The 25,584-nt window shown below is 36.3% G+C and overlaps 1 protein-coding gene and 1 pseudogene across 1 annotated transcript in view; one reads left to right on the forward strand and one right to left on the reverse strand.

Annotated features, from left to right (window-relative positions):
• TSHR (thyroid stimulating hormone receptor) overlaps nt 1–25,584 on the reverse strand; it is a 152,872-nt gene that overhangs the window by 91,272 nt on the left and 36,016 nt on the right.
• On the forward strand, nt 22,917–24,197 carry LOC110200918 (ADP-ribosylation factor 1 pseudogene; annotated as a pseudogene).

The raw sequence follows: 25,584 nt of genomic DNA on the forward strand, positions 1-25,584 counted from the left end.
GAAGTAGTGGGTGGGAGGGTCTCCCTTCAATAGTCAATAAACATTTATTAAGCATCTTCTATATGCCAGGCACTGTGCTAAGTGCTGGGGATACATATAGGACAATTCCTGCCCTCAAGGTGCTCACAATCTAATGGAGGAAGATAACACACAAAAGGAGGCCCAGAAGCCTGGGAGAATGGGGGCAAATAGTGAAGGGGAGAAGGTGCTGACATGGGAACTTGGAGAAGTCAAAGAATCTCAAGGTAGTGCAGCCAGCTGATAAATGATGAGATGCCTGAGCTGAGCTTTCTCCTTAAATGAGGCCTGTATAACCTGCAGCCAGTAGGCCACTTATGGCCCAGGATTTGTATGACACCAAAGGATTTCTTCTACATACAATAGATGTTTTCCTCTGCATTTTTCACAAGCCTCCCAAAATCCTTTGGTTCACAAGCAGCAAGTAAGCGATCTGAGGGCGGCTGGTTATGCAGGCCTGCCTTAAATGAAGGTTTGGCATTTATGGCCCCACTCCAGAGAGACAGATGGTAGTGATTTCGCACTGTCTTCCCTGATGAGGGCAAAGCTTATTCTTGAGAAATCTTCATTAGCCATGTGGTTTGGGTTGCAGACTAGGGAGAAAGAGGTCAGTCAGAAATGGAGTAGAATTACTCAAATTCGATCTCGTTAGTTTGGGAGTTCCCCACCATTGATGCAGATTGCAACCCATCTATGCCTGCTCATCCTATGTGATTATTTTTTATTTATTTTTGTTTTGTAATTTTAAAAATTTAAACTTAAATACAAAATGAGGAAAAAAAACAACACATTCCCATGTATACAGCAGACCATAAGAGAGGATGCAATATAAAACAAATTTCCATTTCAAGAAAACCTATATAATAAATACTCCACATTGTTTTCAAAGCTGCCTAGCTTTTCTTTGCTTCCTTCTTGATTTTCTTTTGTTCTATGCTCTGCACTTTTTTTCTTCTTCTCTACCCTAAAGAAGTCTATAATTAAATATGTGTATATACACACCCCCCATATATGTAAATACACATATATGTAAGACTATACTATACTCGTTTCTGTCATCTGTTTCTCTAAAGGTGGATTGCATCTTCTTTCATAGATCCAAGTCTTTCCATGTTTTTCTAAATCACTCAGCTCTTCACTTCCTACACCACAGCAATATTCCAACCCAATCGTATCCTACCTGAGAGACTGTCTATAAAAGTTTCCCCCCAGTTTTCTGCATTCCATCTATTCTTGGCTACATAAGTTTTATTTATACAATAAAATTTTAATTTAAAATAATTGAAATTATCCTTTTTTACACTTCAACAATGTTCTCTCCTGTGCTATAGTTTAAGGTCTGATATTGCTGAATCTAATTCCTTTACATCTTTTTTTCCTGGTTTCTTTGAAGTTCCTAACCTTTTGTTCTTCCAAATGATGAACTTTGTTATTATTTTTTCTAACTCAGTAAAATAATTTTTTAGTAATTTGGTATGACATTGAATAGATAGAATAGTTAGGTAAAATTGCCATTTTAAATATTATATTGGCTTTACTTACCCATGAACAATAAAATTTCTTCAATTATTTAGATCTGAGTTTATTTGTATAAAAAGCATTTTATGTTTATGTTCATATAGTTCCTGTGTCTGTTTTGGCAGGTATATGCTCAGGTATTTTATACTGTCTAGGTATTTTAAGTGGTCTAAAACAATATTGAGTAATATTGCTGACACATAGTGTAGTTTCTCTATTTTTCACTTTTGATTAAATCTATTTTAACTTTAATTTTGCCTGAGATTATGATTACTATCCCTGCTTTTTTTTACATAAATCCTATTCCTGCCCTTTATTTGATCTTTGTGTTTATCTCCCATTTTTATAATGTTTTCTGAAAGCAACATATTATTGAATTCACATTTTTAATCTGCTATCCATTTCCAGTTTATGGATAAATTCATCCCATTCACATTCTAAGCTACAATTATTTATTGTATATTTTTCTCCTTCCTATTTTTCCTCACCGTACTTCTCGCCCTATTTACCCTATCTCTCCTCACTCCTCTGCTTTACTTCTATCTGCTACTTTGCCCTCCTATTTCTTAACTTACCCACCCCTCTAAAAGTCTGCACATTATCCTCTTGCCCAACCCTATCCTCTTGCCCTCTTATTTCTTTCTGTATTAGGAAGACTTTTATACATATATAGGAATCACCCCACCATACTCAGCTCAGCCCAAGCCTTTCTTTCAAACTGTCCAAATAATGATAACAATCATAAGAGTACTGCTAATATTTTCACATATGTGAAGTAAACAACTTGATTTTATTGAGCTGATTATAATTGGTCTTTCATGTTTACCTTATGTTCTCCTGGATGTTACATGTTGAGTTTTCCCTTAAGTTCTGGGGGGGTTTGTCACAAAAACCTGAAAGTCCTTCAGTTTGTTAAATGTCCATTTTTTTTTCCATTCAGGATTATACTAAACTTTGCTGGGTAAATTACCCTTGGTCGTAACCCCAGGTCTTTTGTTCTATGGAATGTTCTAAGACCTATGGTCCTTCAGCATAGTAGCTGCCAGGTTTTGTGTAATCCTTATTGTAGTTTCATGATATTTAAATTGCTTTTTTTCTTGTTGATTCCATTATTTTCTCCTTAAACTGGGAGCTTTGAAACTTGGTTATGATATTCCTGTAAGTTTTCCTCCTGGGATCTCTTTCAGGTGGTAATTGGTGGATTTTTACCATTTCTGCTTCACCTTGTTCTAGAACTTCTGGGCAATTTTCCTTGCTAATTTCTTGGAATATTATATCAAGAATCCTTTTTTATTGTAATAATCTGACTAGTCTTATGTTACATAATATATTATTTCTCCTTGATCCATTTTCCAGATCAGTTGCTTTTCTGATGAGATGTTTCACTTTCTCTTCTATCTTTTCACTCTTTTGATTTTGTTTTATGATTTCTTGGTGTCTTAGAATATCATTAGCTTCCTCTTGCCAAATTCTAGTTTTCAAGAAATTATTTTCTTAAGTTTTTGATTCTCTGTTTCAAGTTGGTTGACTTTTCATAATTTTTTGGACTGCTCTTATTTTTTTTTCTAACTTTTCCTCAATTTCTCTTATTTGATTTTTAAAGTTCTTTTTAAGTTCTTCCCAGAACTATTTTTGTACTTGGGACCATTTGACATTTCTTAGTGAAAAAGGAGTGGCTTTTTTAACACCACTATCTTCCTCTATATATGACCCAGATCTTCTGTATCCCCATGGTAATTATCTATGGTTGGGGTCTTTCTCCTTTGCTTACTCATTTTTATTTGTTTATTTTTTATTTTATTTTGTTTTTAGCACCTGTTAGTCTAATCAAGTTGTAGTCCTAAGGTACAGGCAATGATTCCCCAAGTCTCAGGTCCTTCTTACTATTATTTTCTGAGATCTGTCTCGAGTCCCAACCTTGGACTCTCTTCTCCACCCCTGGGCCACGACTAGGGCCTCCAGCCACACTGTCTTGCAAATGATCTTTCTCCCTGTGTTCCCTCTGGTGGCTGCACACTACAACTGTCCTCTCTGCCTTGGAACTGAAACCAGAGACTCTACTCTCCTTTAAGTACCCATAGCCAACCAGGTCCATGCCCCTCACTACTGCACTCACTAGGTGTGTGTTAGCTCCTTCTCCCTGCAGCCACAGCCTGGGCCACATCTGGTTACCACAGCTGTGCTTGGCATCGCTTGATAGTGGAAGGACCTTCAATATTTTCCTACTTAACCATCAGACCTGGGTGACTAGGATGGTGGTAGAGCCCTTGAAAGTAATAGAAGTTCAGAAGAGGAGAAAGTTTGGTGGGAAATATAATGTTTTGGAAATGTTGAGTTTGAGATGTCTACAGGATATCTACTTCAAGATCCTGAAAAGGCAGTTGGTGATGGAAGTCTAGAACTCAGAATAAAGATTAGGAATGGATTTGTAGATCTGAGTCCTGTATAGAGATGCTACTTGAATCCACAGCAACTGATGAGATTACCCAGCAAGATACTTTAGAGGGAGAAGAGAATAGTTCCCAAGTCAGAGCCTTGGGGGATGCCTAACATTAATGGGGGTGAGCTGGAAAAAGATCCATAAGGAGAATGAGAAGGAATAAGTGGCCAGATAGGCATGAGGAGAACCATGAAATATTATTTTTCTCAATTTATTGACATATACTTCAATTCTCCAAAGGATCCATGACTCACTGTTGCAGATATTTCCTCCAACAGTGTAAACCAGATACCATCCATGCATTCTCATCCTGTACAATTCTTACCCATGTTTGAAGAAAATCCCATAGAGGATCTACCCCCCAGCAAAAAAGACCTTCTTCTAGGTCTTTCAACATTTCATCGTTGCAAGTCATTGCTGGTAAAATGTTGTAGTGTACTTAACACTTGCTGTGCCCCTTCTTCATTCCATTTGGGCCAGCACCAATTTTAATTCATCAGATACTGTTGTGTTCCATGATATTCCCAAATGTAATTCAGTTAATTCTCTTCTTCCTAATCAACTCTGGGCCTAGCTTAATGGTGCAGCCAGGTGCTACAGGGGATAGAGTGCTGGATCTAGTATTAGGAAGACCCAAGTTCATATCCAGCCTCACATACTTACCATCTGTATGACCCTGGGCAAGTAATTTAATTTGTCTCATCTCAACCTCCTCAGTTGTAAAATGGGGATAACAGCACCAAACTTTTAGGATTGTGAGGATCAAATGAGATATTGTTGTACAAACTTTAAAGTGCTTTATAAATGTTAAGCATTGTTATTTTGTGTACTTGTAGCATCCAGTTACTCTCAGACTTGTGTCTAGCGAAAAGATTTATAAAATATAGCCCCCATTCATAGTAATTCTTCCATCAAAATTATAGTTATGAAATGACTCACTCCCATGGCCCTAGTTAGCAAAACTCTCTAATAATAGGTTGGGGGATGGAGGTTTAAGCTCCCAGTCCTGAGCTAGAAAAGGTCTCTTTCTCCTGTGTGTCTCCCATTGCACCTTCATGATTGAATTGAAGGGACACTAGACAATGTAAAGACAAGGCTTCTAACAAAGATTTATGAGAAATAATATTAAATCTGGCAGATGCATTCTTTAACAGACTTTTTAAAATACACAATTAAGAGGAAGGAAGGGGGTGGAGTAGGGACAATTCATCATTGTTCTTCCAATGGGTTTGTTTCTTTCAGAGATCTTACTACTAGAGCAAACCTCTGTAATGAAAAAAAATGTAATCACACACCTCTCTACTTTTCCCTTTAGAATTCCTCTCTCATGGTCTTGAAGAAAGTAACCACAGACAGACACTAGCTGCTGTCACAGTCATACTGTTACCATTGGGGAACTGCCTCCTTTCCCTTCTGCTCACCTCATTCTTGAGAGTCTCAAAACTCCCACCATACCTGTACAGATAATCTTACATTAATTCCTTCTTTCTCCAAACTGGAAAGAACTACAAATCCCATGGTTTTTATGGCCTGTCCATCCCTTGCCAGAAGTTGTTATATAAGGATGAACTGGGTCAGTGAGCTGCCCATCCAATTGCTTGCCATAGTCTGGGCAATAGGCATTCATCATCTTCTTTATTGTGATAAAAACAGTATGTTCCATGAAATACTTTCTAAGAAAACAAGTCACTTTCCCTTTGCTTTGTAGAAGCTTTTTAAGACTCTAGGAAAGCAAAGTGTTGTTTATTCTTCTATATAATAAAAAAATAGAAAAGTCACATTTCAAATATTTTTACTATTAATGGTGAAGGCATTATTAATAATTTGGAGAAAAAAATTCACAACTACAGTTGCCTGGCTGGAGCGTGCCACATTGGTAGATAGACAAATAAGCTTTTAAGTTCTAAACAAGGAAAAGTTGATATGAAAATTTATATCTATCTATCTATCTATCTATATATATATATATAGAGATAGATATATTATATATATAAACATACAGCCCAGTGATGTAATTTTTAGTAATTTTTTTCTGACCATACTTCTTTTTAATCAAGAACAAGCAGGGAGGATATAACTTACAGTCAAAATGTTTTATTTGGATTCTGTCAAGGAAATGGGTGTATTTTTCAAATGCCTCTATTTGCAAGACATAACACAGAAATAAAGAGCCTACTTGCATAACTTCACTGATTGATTTTTGTATTTCACAGATGGGAGAATAGGATCTTTTTTGTTCTACAGTACTAACAGGAGTAGGGAGGAGGACCTGCTTACTGTCAGGGTGTCAGCAGATAGGGGTTTAATGCTCCAATAAGAACAAATAGAGCAAATTATTATTAGCATGCTTCATTTTTCCACAGGCATCTTGCATAGGTGCAGCTTCATTTTGCTGAAATTATATTAAAGCTTACTTTCCCCAACATCATTGTCTAAAGAATAGGGTCTTTACAAGATTTCTGGAATCCTCAGCATATTGAATTTCTATCTTAAATCATGGCTCCAGTTTAGAACTTGACATTATGAGCGTGACTGAATTGTACTGCATTGAAAAGGCTTAGTTGAACTTATTTGTGATAGCCCAGAAATACTTATTCTATTACTTACCAACCATCCAAATGTATCCCTGTGCCTCAGCTAACTATATTTTGTGGTCCTGCATCATAGGACCTGCTTTCATTGATTTCCTTTGGTTTTTAATATGTTTCTCAATGATCCAACAAGAATTTGAGCACCTGCCATGTATAAATCCCTCATTGATTGAGGGTGGTGGGGAGACAAGTAAGCATAAAATAATTTCCCTGCCTTCAAAGCACATACAATTTAGTTAGAGATACAAAACATGTTCAAAAAATGCTACATACAGATAAAACCAGGGACTTCTCACCTGGATCATTTCAATGATTTTCTAACCGATCTTTCTGATTACATGCTGTCCCCTGTCCAATCTACTCTTCCTGATAATACTAGATTAAATTCTTTTAAAGCACAGCTCTTATCATTTAACTCCTCTACTCAAAATGCTAGTACAGTGGACATTGGAGCCAGAGGAGCAAGGTTCTGATCATGGTTTTGCCCCTTACTGCCTTGTGACCTTGGTCATGTTGCTTGACCTCTCTGGGTCTCATTTTCCTGACTTGTAAATTGAGTACATTTGATTAGGTGATCTTGAGGGTTCCTTCCAGTTCTAAATCTATGGTCTATAATCCTATTCTCCTTCAATGACACTTCCTACCAAATAAACTGTTCAGTATGGAACTCAAGAATGAGAATTTAGGTTCCTTGAGAGAAATCAAGCAATGACTGAACATTTCACTTTTGTATTTGCACTCCCAGACATAATTTGCCTGCCACATAGAAACATATAAATGCTTGTTCATTCATTCAACATCCTCTACAATCTGACTCTGACCTAAATTTTTAGCTTTACCTCTTTCCTACTATTTGCTTTATGTCATTACATTGGATATTTCTAATTCTCTGGACATGAACTTCACTTTCCCATGGCTATGCCTTCATTCTGTATTATGCTCATTCTGCATGTCTGTAGTTCCTTCACCGTAATTTGTTTGAACCCTATGCAATTTTCAAGATCTGGCTCAAATATCTTTTCTGTGAAAACTCTCATCATCCTAATTTCCTATCATAGAGCCTCACATTTGCTTCTCTACCAACACTTAGCACAGCATCTGGCACATAATAGGTGCTTTATAAATGTTGACTTGAGTTGACCATGAATGGAGAACACTGAATAAAATGGCAGACTTTCTAGTTATGTTGGGTAGCTTTGCTGAAATTTTTTTCTTCTTTATTATAACTGTGGTCTTTGGGGTGGAGGTGGGGAGAGGATTAGAGTAGAAAATGTACATGATGTAAATATAAAAGATATCAATAAAGTTTAAAATTGTAAAAACCAAAAAAATGGCATCATAGGTATTATTTTCTTGGTCACTAATTATTTTCTATGATTCAGGAACACAAAATATAGTTAGTCTGATGCACAGAGGTCCATTCTGATGGCTAATAAATGATAGAATTCGTATGTCAGGGCTGTCCAAGGCAAATTCTGGCAAATAAGTTCAACTGAGCTTTTTAATCCCATACAGTTCAGTCAGTTTCCAAACTAGAGCTATATATATTTTCCTATGTGGCTATTTTATTGCCCCAATTAGACTGTAATTTCCTTATGGATAGGGAGTTGCCTCATATTTCTTTCCTATTACATTAGTGTAGATGAATCCTCTTATAGGCTTGGTCCACTATTAGAATGTAAGCTCCTAGAAAGAAGGTACTGTCTCATTTTTCTTTTCTTTTCTTTTGTCTCATTTTTCTATTGGCATCCCTAGTGGTTAGCACAGTACTTTGCATGTAGTGGGTACTTAATAAATGTTTTTTCCATTCATTCATACAAAATTTTTGTATGCCAAATTGATTATTTAACCACATAAATCAGTGATACAGAGCTGTAGAATACTTATTTGGACATATGGGCATCAGTGTAGGCTAAGAAAGATCGGAGCCGACCAAAGGCAAAAATGAAAGTTTTTGAGTATCTCCTACATGCAAGGAAGGTACTGGGTAGGTAATGTGAAGCATGCAAAGAAGAAAAATAGTTTACATTGATATTTATAATATATTAACATATTTATATTAAAGGCTTGCAAGGTTCTTACATACATTATCTCATTTGGTCCCCAAAATAGCACTATGACATAGGAGTTATTATGATCACCATTTTGTGGATAAGAAAAGTGATCAATAACATTCACATCCTACAACTTGCTTAGTCATTTCCTAAGTGATCAAATTGTATTTTGTTTCCATTTCTTTGCTACCACATAAAATGTTCTTATGAATATTTTTGGTGTCTTTACCACTTTGCTGGGTGTGAAGTGAAACTCAGAGGAATTATGAACTCAGAGAGTATTTCTCTGATTAAACATATATCATATGATCTGAGGAAAACAAGACTATAGTGTAAAGAATGGCTGAGCTATACAGAGCTACTCCTGGGCCTCAGTGGTCATTTCCTTCAGGTTGGCACAATCTTTCCTCTGTTGTTAATATGAAATTCTTCTTTTGAGAACTATTTGTTCATATCCTTTTCATGTTTTTTACTCACTGGTCTTATATATTGATATTAATTCCCTATATATCAGGGAACTTTTATCAGATGTTTATCAAAGATATTGGGTAGAATTTTTTTTTAATTTTTCTGAATTTACTACTTTCTCTGAGTTGTAGTAACAACTCATTATTTCATTATTGCAAAAGCTTTTCAACTTCACTTAATTAAAATTATTTTGTTTTCTCTTTTATGATTACCTCATTTTTTGCCCATGCTCCTTCCCCCCCCCCAAAAAAAAAAGAAAAAACCATAAACCAAGGCCTTTGCCCTCAAGGAGCTTATAGAATAATAAGGGAATTAAAGCTTAGAGGGGCAGCTAGGTGGCACAATGGATAGAGCACTGGGCCTGGAGTGAGGAAGACTCATTTTCCTGGGTTCAGATCTGGCCCTTTACACTTACTAGGGACCCTGGGCAAGTCACTTAATCCTGTCTGCCTCAGTTTCTTCATCTGTAAAATGAATTGGAGAACGAAGTGGCAAACTACTCCAGTATCTTTGCCAAGGAAACCCCAAATGAGGTCACAAAGAGTTTAACATGACTGAACAACAACTGAGCAACAGTAGAAGAAAGCTCATGGACTTGTTCACTATATTTTGATGCTCATTTGAAATTACAATGATACATACTTGTATGTATATACATATACATTTGTATGTGTATATATGTATATATGATACTACATAAAATATATGGAGGGACAGAATACAGAACACTCAATCTAAATAACTCAAGGTCCAGACCCAGTGTATTTACTAGGTGAGTTTTAGGACCTGATTATCTATATTCTTATTCCAACTTTCAACTTAATTTTTTCCCCAGTAAATACAGAAAGTTAAATATTGCTCTCAAGGAAAATAAACAGTAAATATACTAGATGAGAAGTCAAAAGACTTGCATTCTAGTATTGCCTATAATATTACTTGTATGACCAGTTTATTTCTCTGAATGTTAGTGTCATCATTTGTCAAATAAGTATTTGTTAAGATGATCTCTAAAATCCCTTTCATCTCTGCATTTCAGTTGGATAATTAATTTACCTGATGGTATTATCTGGGCTGGATCTTCTTGAGATTGTGTCTAGAAGCATGCTCTCCAAATATCCAAAGTAAAATTCATAGGTTTCATTCACTTCCTCAAAAGGCTAAGAAAGCATATCTGGGTACTATTTACTATTTTCTGTTTTATTTAACTGAAAGAGCCAGCAACAGAATTAATTATAGCTGCTTGCACAAGGAATTACTAGAGATATTCAAATGATTAACCACCGTTAAGTGGTTTGTTGTTGCTAAACAAAATAGTGAACATTATTTTTAAATGTACATATAAGAAATTAAATTAAAGGAGACAAAAATTCAACAAAGGAACCAGTAATGCCAACCCTCAGATTTCTATAAACAAATGAATAAGCAAGATAAACTAGGGATCCTAATATAAGGAAGCAAATTTTGCCTCACTAAGAGTTGATGGTATGAAAATCAAGTTTATAATATGGATTTGTAAGGGTATGCTGTATTCAAAAACATACTCTAGTACAGGACTTCTTAAACTTTTTCCACTCACGACACCTTTTCACATGAGAAATTTTTGCACAACCCCAGGTATATAGGTATATAAAATAGGTATACAAATCAAACATTTGCTGATAGTAAATTATAAAGAAATTTATTTTAAAACAAGTCTTTGGTATACATATAATTTCACCATTTATTAAAGACAAAAGTAAATTTGCATACTAATGAGATGGATGTGCTTGTTTATTTTTACATAAAGAATTAAATCTTGGCAGAATATTTGATACTGTAGGATGCAGAGCATCTTCAGCATTTTTCAGAGTTGATCAACATTTTGATTTTATTATTGTCAATACTGAGAATCCCACTTCACATAAATGTGTAGTACAAAATGGCAGAAGTATGTTTAGGGCAATTTCAGAAATTATTAGAAATTCTGTCCTAATCCCAAGCCAAAATTCATTTAATGATGTTGTATGTACAGTAAAAACACTGCAATTCATAACAGACAAAAGTCTCAAATCTGAGCTGAGGTTTTTCTGGCAGTGTTTATTGACATTGTGTGGTGTGAGGGCATGTGCAGCACAAAGCGCACATGTTGTGTGTTTAGAACCAAGGCTGCAGTGAAGTTGTGCAATGCAACATGTGCAATCACTGCCAGAAATACCTCAGATTCATTACACATTTGGTTGTGAATTAATTTTTGATCGCAGAGTGTTCAGAAACCTTTTACTGTTGCCAAATTTTTTGTGACTCCCACATTTGATTACATGACCCCATATAGGGTCTTGACCCACAGTTTAAGAAGGGCTGATCTAATGGATCTGTGATCTCATCAGTGTGGGCAATCCTTTCAATAGTATTGATGACCGCCCATCCACACCTTCTTATCTTTGACCTATAAATTCTCCATAGAAGGTCCACCCAATGTGCTATGGGCTTTCTTCTTGATCTCTTAACTCCATGTGGCATTGTGTGGATAGAGAGTGGAGCAAGAAAACTACACTTAAGTTATTCCTTGCTTTCATTACATGCCTGCCCCATCCCTTTCTCTAGTCATGCATTTGACAACATCCTTTACACTGCTCCTCTTTGAAAAGAAAACCCCCAAAGTGGGTCACAAAGAGTCAGGTACAATTGAAAAACACTAAACAATTACTCTCAGGCAATGTACTTTGTACAAGGGCTGTGTGTATATGTATGTGTGTATTTAGGAGATGGTAGCATTGGTGGCAATATTTGTTAGAAATTGTTGCATCAAAAAAATATATACCAGTGAATTTAACAAATAATAAATCATATGGCTTCTTATTTAATGCCAGAGAAAGGAGATGGGTTAGTAATGTAGTCAGAAGACTGAGAACCACACTGGTATCCATGAAATTTTAAGAGAAACAGATGAAAACCTAATGGGTATGTCCTCCATGGAGGATTTCTAAAAATACATACCATTACTTGTCCAAAAATAGAACAGCAGGAAACTCAAACCAAAACACTGAGTTTAAATGTTTCTATTTTCATAGATGATCCACAATTTTAGTTAAGAATAAGAATTTTATTTAATTTTTGTTAAGAATAAGAACAAAGAAATGAAAACACAGCTGGTGCTTTTCTTTATTGAAAGGGCAAGCCATGGGAGAAAGGGCAATGTGGTACTGAAAAATAAACAATTCTAAATTGGAAGAAACTAAAATGGACACTAATTTACCAGATTGTGAAGACTACCATTGAAATATTCAACAGGAAACATGATAGTAAACATAGCTGAGGGGCAAGTTTAACATTTAAACCAAATAAATATGACCAATATGGAATCAGTAAGATTGCTCCAAGAACTACCAAGAGAAGAGATGCTAATTCTCAGATATATAATCTATTATTTTCCTGGTCTCACAATGACTTGAGAATTGGTACAATGGCAGGGAGAAAGGACATACAGAAAAGTTGTAATATTGGAATATCATAGCTATCATTGAGCATCCATATAGATCATTGGATTATAGTGTTAGATTGGAAAGAGACCTTAAGATTATGTAGTCCAACCCTTCATTTTACATGTGAGGAAAGTAATGCCCACAGAGATAAAATGACTCATCCACAGTCACACAGAGAGTAAGTGGCAGAGCCTGAATCTGAATCCAGATCATCTAATTCCAAATCCAAATCTCTTTATAATATATCATGCTGTCTTCACATAGATATGATCCCTTAACAGGATCTTGGAACAGGGCTTGGAAGCGATATCTGACCACTGTAAGTCATAGTTTCATGCTTCCAAGTTAGAAGGGGAACCAGTAATACTGTAGACCTGGAGTTTCAAGGCCTGGTATTTAGTCCCAGTTCTACTACAAACTAGCTGTAAGACACTCTTTGACTCTCAGTGTCCTCACTTGACAAGTAAGGACATTTACTACTGCCAGAGAGGGTCGTTGCAGGCAACTAATGGGGCAAGGATGTGAAAACACTTTGAAATCACCGTGCCAAATTAAAATATCACTCCAATATCATGGAACTTTGGAGAAAAAAAGATAGTAATATAATGGTTTTTATAACTGACAGTACTATTCTTATCATCATATCACCCGTCCTCTTTGTTCTTTGAAGCATCAAGAAGAGATCAAGAATAAGGAGGGAAAGTAAGGATCTTTCAAATGGTCAGCAAATTGATTTTTCCTTTGTATTTGGAGAATTGTGAAAAGAACTAAAATTTCAAAGCATATATATATGTAGACATACACACACTATATCTACATCTAGCTATATAAATAATGACTTTCACAATTGTGGTGAGGAGGCTAGATATAGAAATATAATATGTGTAGATATATATGTGTATAGATGTAGATATGTATTTCATATCTATATATATCGACACAATCTATACTATACACACATACACATACATATACACTATATATACACGTTATGTATCTATATTTATTGTATTTGTATCTATATCTAGCTTCCTTACCACAATTTTAAAAGTCATTATTTGCCAGGGAGGAATACAGTCTCTCAGTTCTCTGCCATATGAGATGTGATCCCTTAGGAGGGAAAATCTTTGCAATGGCAATCTCCAGAAATCATTTAAGTTGTTAGTTATGATGAAGTAACCTCTAAAGCAACCAAAAAAAAAAAGGTCATCTACTGCTAAATGAAATGATTTACATGAATCTAACTGCACTCCTATCATCTTCTGGAGCATAAACATTTTTATTAAGGCCCCTAGACCTTAGTTTGATTTGTTTTTTTCTATCTTCAGGGAAACATGGTATTCGATGGGTAGGGGTAAGTTACCAAGTTACACTACAAGATAAAAGAGGCAAGATGATATGATGGTATACTTAGAGAATCCTAGAGAATCAACTAAAAAAGTACTTGAAATAATTAACAACTTATCAAAGTCACAGGATATAAAATAAATCCACATAAATCAACATTTCTATATTGCCAACAATGCCTAGCAGCAAGAGATAGAAAGATAAATTCCATTAAAAAAAATTCCAGACCACATAAAATATTTGGGAGTCTACTTGCCATGACAAACCCAGGAACTATATGAACACAATTACAAAACACTTTTCACACAAAGTCAGATCTAAATAATTGGAAAAATATCAATTGCTCATGGATGGGCTGAGCTAATATAATGAAATGACAGTTCTACCTAAATTAATTTATTTATTAGTGCCATGCCAATCAAGCTACCAAAAATTATTTTATAGAGCTAGAAAAGACTAACAAAATTCATCTGGAAGAACAAAAGGTAAAGAATATATTAGGAATTAATGAAAAAAAAATGCAAAGGAAAGTGGCCTGGCCATAACAGATCTAAAAGCATATCATAAAGCAGCAATCATCAAAACTATCTGGTCCTGGCTAAGAAATAGTGGATCAGTGGAATAGATTAGGTCCACAAGACACAGTAGTGAATGACTATAGTAATATACTTTGATAAACCCAAAGACTCCAGCTTCTGGGATAAGAACTCACTATTTGACAAAAATAACTAGGAGAACTAGAAAACAGTATGGCAGAAAGTAGGCATGGACCAACATCTCACACCATATACCAAGATAAGGTCAAAATGGGTACATGATTTAGACATAAAGGGTGGGTGATAACATAAGCAAATTAGGGGAGCAAGGAATAGTTTACCTGTCAGATCTATGGAGAACGGAAGAATTTATGACTAAACAGCAGATAGAGAACATTATGAAAAGCAAAATGGATAATTTTAATTACATTAAATTAAAAAAGGGTTGCACAAAACCAACACAACCAAGATTAGAAGGAAAGCAGAAAGGTAGGAAACAAATTTTATAGCAGGTGTTTCAGAAAAAGGCCTCATTGCTAATGTATTTGTAAGAATACAAGTCATTCCCCAATTGATAAAGGGTCAAAAGATATGAACAGGCAGTTTTCAGATAAAGAAATTAATGCTATCTATAGTCATATGAAAAAATTCTCTAAATTACTATTGATTAGGGAAATGCAAATAAAACAACTCTGAGGTACCACATCACACCTATAAGATTGGCTAATATGACAGAAAAGGAAAATGATAAATGTTGGGAGAAGATGTGGGATGGGATACTAATGCATTGTTGGTGGGGTTGTGAACTGATCCAGCCATCCTGGAGAGCAATTTGGAACTATGCCCAAAGGGCAAACTATGCATACTGTTTGATCCAGCAATACCACTACTGAGTCTGTATCCCAGAGAGATCATGGGAAAGGGGAAAAGACCTATCTGTATGCAGATGTTTACGGCAGCTCTTTTTGTGGTGGCAAAGAATTGGGGGTTGAGGGAATGGCTATCAGTTGGGGAATGACTGGACAAGTTGTGGTATATGAATGTAATGAAATACTAGTTTGTGCTGTAAGAGGTGATGAACAGGTGAATTTCAGAAAAACCTGGAAAGACTTACATGAACTGATGCTAAGTGAAGTGAACAGAACCAGGAGAGCATTGTACACAGTAATAGCAGCATTGTGCTGTGATCAACTATGATTGGTTTAGCTCTTTTCAGAAATACAATGATCCAAGATAATTCCAAAAGACACATAATAGAAAATGATATCCACATCCAGAGAAAGAACTATAGAGTCTGAATGCTGATCAAAGTATATTATTTTCACTTTTTTTTTTGTGGCTTTCCACTTTTGTTCTGTTTCTTCTTTCACAACATGACTAGTGTAGACACATATTTACATGATTGTACGTATATAACCTATATCAGATTGCTTGCTGTCTTGGGGAGGGGAAATTAGGGGGGAGGGAGAAAGAAAAAATTAGAACTCAAAATTTTATGAAAAATAATATTGAAAGCTATCTTTATAAGTAATTGGAAAAAATAAAGTACTATTTAAAAAAAAAGATAAGACTGATAGTTATTTCATTTTTAAAGTAAATGTTCTTCTCAGAAATAAGGAAGCACACACTACTGGTTATTGTTCTTGTTTTTTACCAAAAATGTTTCAAAAGAGTATTTTTACTTCAAGCACTTGTGTGCTACTCTCCTAGTATTCTTTTATGAGACATCCCTGGCAAACAGCATGTAAGGATAAGTGTTTTGAAGGATTTAGCCAGACAAAAAATGATGGGTGAGCTAGACACATTTTCAGAACTAGCTTCATATTCTTTATGTTTTCTGGCAAACTCTTTTTTTTTTTTTACCACCAATGAGAAAAAGTAATGCTATATTTTGATACTGCACCACATTTAAATCTGGTAACAAACTTGGAATAGGGCTAGATGGACTTTATGTACAATTTGGTATTTTCCTTTGAGAACAAGTTGCTTTGACAGTATATGCTAATGTCCCTCATGAAACAACTCCAGTAAAGTGGTTTTCTATTCAAATAATGATGAAGGGTAGAGCAAAGTGAAAAGATAAGGGGCCTCCATTCCACAGCTAGGAAGGCAGATTTCTTTCTTCCTTCAAGGAACATAATAAAATCCTGGAATTTTGAGTTCATAAATTTGGAAGTGTGTTAGAGCTAGCTCCTATCCTTTGAGAGAGAGCTAATTATTAAAATTCTAGTGTGAAAGTTTACACCTCAGAAATTAGCAAAGACTACACTTTACAGCTTAATTTATTATTTTTGTTGCATGCCTAGACTTAAGAAACTGAGGGAGAAAATGTTGATATAAGTGTGTTCTGCCTACATTTTTTTTCCTCTTACAGAGAGTTATTAAACATCTACCAGCACACCTCTGGATATTTCTGTAATAAAGGACTTCCAAGCACTTAAAAAGTTTTTGCTGTCTTGGGAAGGGGGTTTAGGAGGGAGAGAGAGAAAAAAAACTGGAACTTAAAATTTTATGAAAATGATGTTGAAAGCTATCTTTACATGTAATCTAACTTTTTAAAAAACAAATGTAAAACCAAAGGAAAATTTAAAAAATTATAAGCTTCTGACATGACATTCTCTAGCTTTTTGAATCTGGAATAACATATGATAGTGTCTATGGAAGCAAAGTATGAATGACTAAGAAACATGTGAAAAGAATTTTCTTTAAAATACACTTGGATTTCCAAATCAAAGAAAAATATGCTTTGCACAAAACTCACTTGCCAAAAACCAAAAACACTTAAGAAATTTTAAAAAATAGGACAAAATCTTTCATAGGTGTCTTATTTTGGCTTCTTCAGCCTGGAACTGGATCTGTATTCAACACAGGAAAAATCTATCAACTCCAATACTTAATAGTCCAAATGTTCTCACCTTGCTTCATATACAAACTTATACAGTGGCCATGGTTTTCACTTTTTCCCTTTTTTTGTTCCTGGTTCAGCCAGGAACTATTTTGTCAGGGTGGACAACCAAACCAGATAATTTAGGCTCAAAAAATACTTCACCTTTCACACACAGAACTCTGGCAACTATTGTAAAGGTGAATCCAAACCCATAAAGCCATTCAGATAATATGCCTGGGAAATAATAAGATCTCATTTTTATAGGATGCTTTTTTTTTTTTGGTGAGATTAGGTCTCTGTATCTTGCCTGGGCTGGAAGTGAAGGGGCCATTCATGGGCCTAATCAAAGTTGTGATCAACGTGGAAGCTTTGAACTGCTCTGTTTCCCAACCTGGGCCAGTAGGCCCCTTCCTAGACAAACTGGTGGCCCTTGCTCCCAGGAGCTCGCCAGATTGGTGCTAGGCAGTGTGGATACTGGATTGGCTTTAGCCTAAACTCAAGTGATCCACCAACCTCAGTCGTCTTCTTCTTCTTCTTCTTCAGAAAAGACTTCCCTTGGCAAAGCGATAGGGAAAACCCTTCATGGTTAACTCTATTTTCCTCCCCAGAAGTTCATCTCATAGTGCCTGCACACTTGTAGAACCACTTAATGGAGTTCCTCCACCAGAAGTGGAATCATGGGTGCTAATGCAGAACTTGCCTTAAGCCTATCTTCCCTCTCTGTCAGGTCTATGGCTTCAACATTTAGGGTGCAGCCCTCTCACTCCAGTCCAAAACTTTTAGAACAGCACCCAAAATGAATGCTTTAGTGACTCTCTAGGGTTCTTTAATTATACCATCATATCATCTGTAAAATGTGCTTTACCTATGCCTATCCTTTAATTTATTTTTCTTGTCTTCTTGCTATAGCCAACATTTCTAGTACTATGCCAAATAGAAGTGGGGACAATGGACCTCCTTGTTTTACCTCTGATTTTATTGGAAAGAATTCTAGGTTATCCCTGTTTCATGAGGTTTTCAACCTCAGTCTTCTTACCAGAAAAGGGCTATGTCTGGCATATCCAACACTTTTAAACTGAAATGCTAGTTTTACAAAATGAAGGGGCCTAGTATAGGAAATTGCAGTCCTGCTTATAAGATTTATTATTTTTGAAATTTTATTTATATGAGAATAGAAGCTGTGATTTTAATGGCACAAGGAATTCAAAGGTAAGGAAACTCCCTCTATCAATGCAGGTCGGTACCTTCTCTATAACTTATAGTCTTAGTAGCCTAGAGCATTGAAGGGTTAATTGGAAAGGGGAGGTTTACAACCAATGTGTGTCAGGAGAGGGACTTAAACCTAGGTCTTCTTGTCTCTGAAATTGGCTCTATATCCATTCTGCCACATTGTCTCTATCTGCATAAATATAGAGTATATACAATATAAAGTATATAAGTGCATAATATGTAGTAGAGAGTCCAAAGGAAGAACATGTGTGCATTTTATTTCTCATAATAATAAAAATTTTAACTAGAAAAATTATAAAGAACTTTTACAAATAATTTATAATAGCAATTGTTATATAATTTACATTTCCATATCATTTTACATGCTTCTGAAAAAGCAACATTAGATAGTAGAAAGAATTCTGATCATGGAGTAAAGATCCAAGTCTATCTCTTATATTTACTGTGCATGTGACAATGAGCAAGTCACTTAAGTTTTCTGAGCCTCAGTTTCCTTGTCTGTGAAAAGGGGATGAAAAAGAATATTATATTCATTGAACAGGATTGCTGGGAGGATCAAATGAATGGATGCATATAAAACACTTTAGAAACTTCCAAGTGCTGCATAAATATCAATTCTATAGTTAAAAAATGTTTTAAAATGCATCCTTTTGCATGCATTATCTCATTTGATCTTTATAAGATTGCTAATTGGATAGTGCAAGTATTGTTTCTGTTTTTACAGATGAGTAAACTATGTCTCAGAGAGCTTATACTGTTATCTATATCATGAATTCCATGAAGCCATTGTTGAATCAGGAAGAAGCTTTATCAATGACCTGGAAAGGCCAGGCATCCCACATATGTGAGAGCACATGTGTTGACAGATGCACACCTTTTTATTCCCTATTTCCCATTTTCCCATTGGCTGGGTACTATAGAGGTTACAGCCTATCAGAAGAGCCTAATTTCCCCACATGAATCTCTGCCCCTGATTACATCTCCTACTCCCCACAATTTGGCCACCCTGGCCCTTATTTAATTTTGCCCTTATTTGGTATGCCCACATCCCTTCTGCTTGGGATATGGATGTGTTAATCTATACCTAACCTCAGAACCAGTTTTTGCTGGTCAGTCCATTCACCCACCAATTCCATTTTTATGGCTTCCTTTCTTCAACTTCCACCCAGCCCCCAGACTGCACTCCTGTATAAATGAAAACTAGCCATTTCCCATACTCCCTCCCAGTCTAAACTGACTCCATGGCTGTCACATAGGCATTCAACCCCTGATTAAGTGATATGCAGAAGCAACATCCCCAACCACATTTTCCACAATCTCCCCTTTTCTTTTTATTTACTTTTTGTTGCATCTACATCTTAATTCATTATGTATTCTAGTTTTGATCATAATTAAGGTTCACCTCAGTCTCTTCACAAGGTATTATGCAACAACCTACAGCTGTCAATAACCCAGCTATCAACTGTCATGTCAAGGCATTTTATCAAGGCTGAATACTTAATTCTAAAATTCTAGGCCAAATAGCTCAATCTTATATTTGCATCTTACTACAATAACCTCAGATGTTCTCACATCAATCTTATTTGATAGATTTGATATCATTCTTACAATACTTATGATTATACAAATTTGCCATGAAAGAATAGGGACATAGCTAAAGTAAGGGGACAATGCTTCCCTAGCTTCATGTCAATTCCAGGAAGAAGTTGTATGGTGGCCAATTGCATTGAGCCAGGCTTAATGTCTGCCAGGTGTCATGGTGGGGAAACTGAGTCAGGAAAATCCTACCTCAGCCATGCAGAAAAGTCATTCTCCCAACCTTCCCATGAGAACACCCTCTGCAGTTCATAGATGGCAGCTCACAGACCCCTCAGAAGGTTGCTGGCATCATGGGTCAGTAACTCAATCAGTTTCTTGATAACCATACCTGGAGTTAGACTCAGAAAAATAGTTCATTAACAGCCCCCAAGATCTTGGATAGCAAATTCCCATCATCAGGTTTTCAGGTGAGACTATAATCTCACATTAGTTAGGGAACATCTCTAAAGTGAGCATGCATTCCTACACATATTCCAGTTCCTGATTAAATAACATCCTGAGTAAAATCAAATTTCCATTAAGATCATAAATTGCTACTCTAATAGATTTCATCTCTGTTTTTCAAGCTTATTTATCTTTCTCTAACTGTATTTAATCTGAAAGAATGAGACACTTTCAGAGATTGAATCTTATACATGTGAGAAGTTCAAACACTAATTCTAACCCTTGCTAGGCCATGGAATGAATTCAGACCAAAACAGTAAGATCTTCCCCACTTATAGCTCATTACAATAATTGCTTTAGTATTTTCTAAATTAAGTTTATTCATTTTTAGTTTTCAACATTCATTTCCACAAGATCTTGAGTTCCAAATTTTCTCCCCATCTCTCCTCTCCCCCCACCCCAAGACAGCATGCATTCTGAATACCCCTTGCCCTGATCTGCTTTCCCTTCTGTCACACCCACCCCCTTCCCTTATCCCCTTCCCTTTCTATTTTCCTATAGGACAGGATAGATTTCTATACCCCATTGCCTCTATCTCTTATTTTGCAGTTTCATGTAACATTTGTTTTTAAAACTTTGGGTTCCAAATTCTCTCCCTTCCTCGCTGCCTACTCCCCCTCCCATTGAGAAGGCAAGCAACTTGATACAGGTCATACATGTGTCATTATGTAAAACACTTCCATAGTAATCATATTGTGAAAAATAATATTTCCTTTAATCCTATCCCACCCCCCCATTTATTCTATTCTCTCTTTTGACCCAATCCCTCCTCTGAAGTGTTTGTTTCTGATTACCCCCTCCCCCATTCTGCCTTCCCCTCTATCATCTCCCTGCTCTCTTGTCCCTCCCCCTCCCTTTTTTCCTTTAGGATAAGATGGATTTCCATACCCAACTGAGTGTGTATGTTATTCCTACCTTAAGCCAGATCTGATGAGAATAAAAATGACTCATTCCCTCTCACTTTCCCCCACACTGTAAAAGCTTTTTCTTGCATGTTTTATGTGAGATAATTTACCCCATTCTACCTCTCACTTTCTCCTTCTCCCAGTATAATCCTCTCTCACCCCTTAATTTTATTTTTTAGATATCACCCATTCATCTTCACCTCACCCTATGCCCTCTATCTATCTATCTATCTATCTATCTATCTATCTATCTATCTATCTATTAATCTATACATATATATTTTTCCCTCCAACCATCCTAATACTAAAGGTCTCATGAGTTACAAATATCATCTTTCTATGTATGAATGTATACAGTTCAACTTTAATAAGTCCCTTATGATTTCTCTTTCCTGTTTACCTTTTCATGCTTCTCTTGAATCTTGTATTTGAAAGTCAAATTTTCTATTCAGCTCTGGTCTTTTCATCAAGAATGTTTGAAAGTCCTCTATTTCACTGAATGTCCATTTTTTTCCCCTGAAGGATTATACTCAGTTTTGCTGGGTAGGTGATTCTTGGTTGTAATCCTGTCTCCTTTGCCCTCCAGAATATCATATTCCAAGCCCTGCAGTCCCTTAATGTAGAAGCTGCTAAATCTTGTGTTCTCCTGATTGTGTTTCCACAATATTTGAATTGTTTATTTCTGGCTGCTTGCAATATTTTCTCTTGAGAACCAAGGAATTTGGCTATAATATTCCTAGGGATTTTCCTTTGGGGATCTTTTTCTGGAGGTGATCGTTGGATTCTTTCCATTTCTGTTTTACCCTATGGTTCTAGAATATCAGAGAAGTTTTCCTGGATAATTTCTTGAAAGATGATGTCTAGACTCTTCTCTGATATGGCTTTCAGGTAGTTCAATAATTTTTAAATTATCTCTCCTGGATCTATTTTCCAGGTCAGTTGTTTTTCCAGTGAGATATTTCACATTATCTTCTATTTTTTCATTCTTTTGTTTTTGTTTTATAATTTCTTGATTTCTCTGAAAGTCATTAGCTTCCAATTGCTCCATTCCAATTTTTAAGGAAGTATTTTCTTCAGTCAGTTTTTGGACTTCCTTTTCCATTTGACCAATTCTGCTTTTGAAGGCATTCTTCTCCTCATTGGCTTTTTGGATCTCTTTTGCCATTTGGGTTAAGCTATTTTTTAAGGTGTTGTTTTCGTCAGTATTTTTTTGGTCTCTTTTAGCAAGCTGTTGGCTTGTTTTTCATGATTTTCTTGCATCACTCTCAGTTTTTCGTCTACTTCTCTTACTTGCTTCTCAAAATCCTTTTTGAGCTCTTCCATGGCCTGGGACTGATTCATATTTTTCTTGGAGGCTTTGGATGTAGAAGCTTTGATTTTGTTGTCTTCTTATGGTTGTATGTTTTGATCTTCTTTGTCACCAAAGAAAGATTCTATGGTATGACTTTTTTTGCCCAGTTTGCTCATGTTCCCAGCCAGTAACTTGAGTATTACTCTTGTTAAGGTAGGCATCTGCTTCCAGTGTGGAAAATGTGGAGAACCCTGAGCTTCAGGGGTTTTGTGCAGCTGTTTTCAGAGATATTTCTGGGACCTATAAATTTTCTATTCTTCCAAGGTGGTATGATCAAAAGCAAAGTGTTTATTCCTTTCCTGGCATGTGTTCTGGTCTATGAGTGACCACATGCACTCTTTTCTGCCTTGGAAATGTGGGGATCTTGTGGGAGTGAAACCTACGCCTGGAGAGCTCATAAAGAGAAGGAGCAGTGGCCGCTCACGTGTTTCTTTTGCCAACGTTCAACACATCACATTTGGACCATGGGGAACATATTTGATAACCTCTTCAAGGGGCTCTTTGGCAAAAAAGAAATGCGGATTCTAACAGTTGGTCTGCATGCTGCAGGAAAGACAACTATTTTGTACAAACTGAAGCTGGGTGAAATAGTAACTAGTATTCCCACTATAGGTTTCAATGTAGAAACTGTAGAATACAAAAACATTAGCTTCACAGCGTGGGATGTAGGTGGCCAGGACAAGATCCGACCTCTGTGGCACCATTACTTCCAGAACACACAAGGATTGATTTTTGTGGTTGACAGTAATGACACAGAACAGTGAATGAGTCCCAAGAAGAATTGATGAGAATGTTGGCAGAGGATGAGCTTAGAGATGCTGTCTTATTAGTGTTTGCTAACAAACAGGATCTTCCCCATGCCATGACTGCAGCCGAAATTACAGATAAACTTGGACTGCATTCTCTTCGTCACAGAAACTGGTACATCCGAGCCACCTGTGCCGCTAGTGGGGATGGGCTCTATGAAGGACTGGACTGGCTGTCCAATCAGCTCCGAAACCAGAAATGAATCAACAAAAGTTCCTCTTCCCTCTTTCCTTCCCTCCCTCTTATTTCCTCCTATTCACCCTTTGTTTTACTCTCAAGTGGCAAACTGTGCTACTTTGTGGTACTGAGTGCCAGAAGCTGTTTTTCCTACCCCTTGTCACAATATGTATTGTACCATGCTGTCAATGTGGCAAACACAGGCCTGAAAACAGGTTTCTTATTTAATGTAAATAGTTTTTGTTTCCAATGGGACAGTTTCTGGCACTCCTATGCAATATTACTCAGCTTTTTTTATTGTAAAAAAAAATCAACTCACCATTTAGTACTGGGAAGGGATTTTAAACACATTGACACTTAGGTTGCTGGGGGTTAACATGCAGCAGCAGAGCCAAATGCTACTCCTGCTGGCTTGTGAGATTTGTGATGAGATCCATTTTGGTAGTTGGTTTTTAACCTGAACTCAGTGTATTTTTTAAATAGTAAAAAAATTAAAAAAGACAAGTAAAACACTTGAACACACAGAACAGAGAAATATGCTTAGTGTAGGTTTTGCAGTAACAACTTGAGTACCAGACCATTGTAATTGTCTGCAGTTTCTCTTTTGAAACTTGAGAAATGATGATAAAAATCAAACAAGTGATCTTTTGCATGGTTAAAATAGAGATCCATGTAATGCTATGTCTTTGGATCTTTATGTATTTCATAGAGTTTGTACTTGTATTTGTGCTCACATGGATACTTATTAGGAAAAAAAGCTTTGAGGTTGTGGTTCAGAGCAGGCTGCACATTGAGAGCATTAGATCTTCAGTCATAAACCGTTTATAACTAGAGTTTTCCCCCCTTGCAATTCAGGTCAGGCTGTGATTAGTTCTCCATCGCACTTGAATAACTCTTAGGAAGGACACAATTATGGCCGGTTATAAACATTGAAAAGAGCTTTCTGACATATTTGGACAACAAAAATCCAGCCTTTTAATTTTGGTCAAGTGTGTGGTGCTTCTGTTTGAAACCTCTCCACAGTAAGTACAGCCTATGTTAGCCCCAAAGCTTGGTGGAAGGTATTTCAAAAACACAGTCAAGAACACCAGGCATTTCTCTATGGTGTCTAGGTTTTGAAAGAAAATAAATTGAGCATTAGAGCTTGGGGAGTCATTCCATTCTAGAAGTATTTGGTCCTGTTTTGGAACAATGCCCCTATCTGTATATGTGAAATGTCCTTTACTACCCCTTCATTACTACAAGGGTCAGACTTGCCATCTGAAAAAAAAGTTCTTTACTTTTTTTTCCCTTTGTATTTTGATAAACACTGAAGAAGCTGGAGCTGTGAAATGTTATCTCGGGAAAAACTCAGAATTGGTTTGTTTGGTGTTGTGGAAAGTCTTACTGCTTCCAATACACAATTAGTAATCGACTGTTTTGTATACTCGTTTTCAGTTTTCATTTGGACAAACAAGCACTGTAATTAAAGCTATTAGAATAAAATCTCTGAATTATTTAAAAAAAAAAAAGGAAATGTGAGGAGGATTCCCTCTCCATCACTGCTACAAGCTGCACCATGCCAGCACTCCTCCTCACCCTGGGACCGCAGCCACCCAGGACTGTGACTCAGATCCAAGAATGGGCAAAGCAGAAGAATCCTGCCTCAGCACCAGCAAAGAGATCCCTGCAATCCCGCTCTGATCAGCCACGTGATTTACCCACCATTTCTGGGCAAGAGCTCTGGAAGCAGCCACCACCGTGGGGTTGCA

Source organism: Phascolarctos cinereus, unplaced genomic scaffold (assembly GCF_003287225.1).
Source record: "Phascolarctos cinereus isolate Bilbo 61053 unplaced genomic scaffold, phaCin_HiC Scaffold_3;HRSCAF=262, whole genome shotgun sequence".
NCBI lineage: Eukaryota > Metazoa > Chordata > Mammalia > Diprotodontia > Phascolarctidae > Phascolarctos > Phascolarctos cinereus.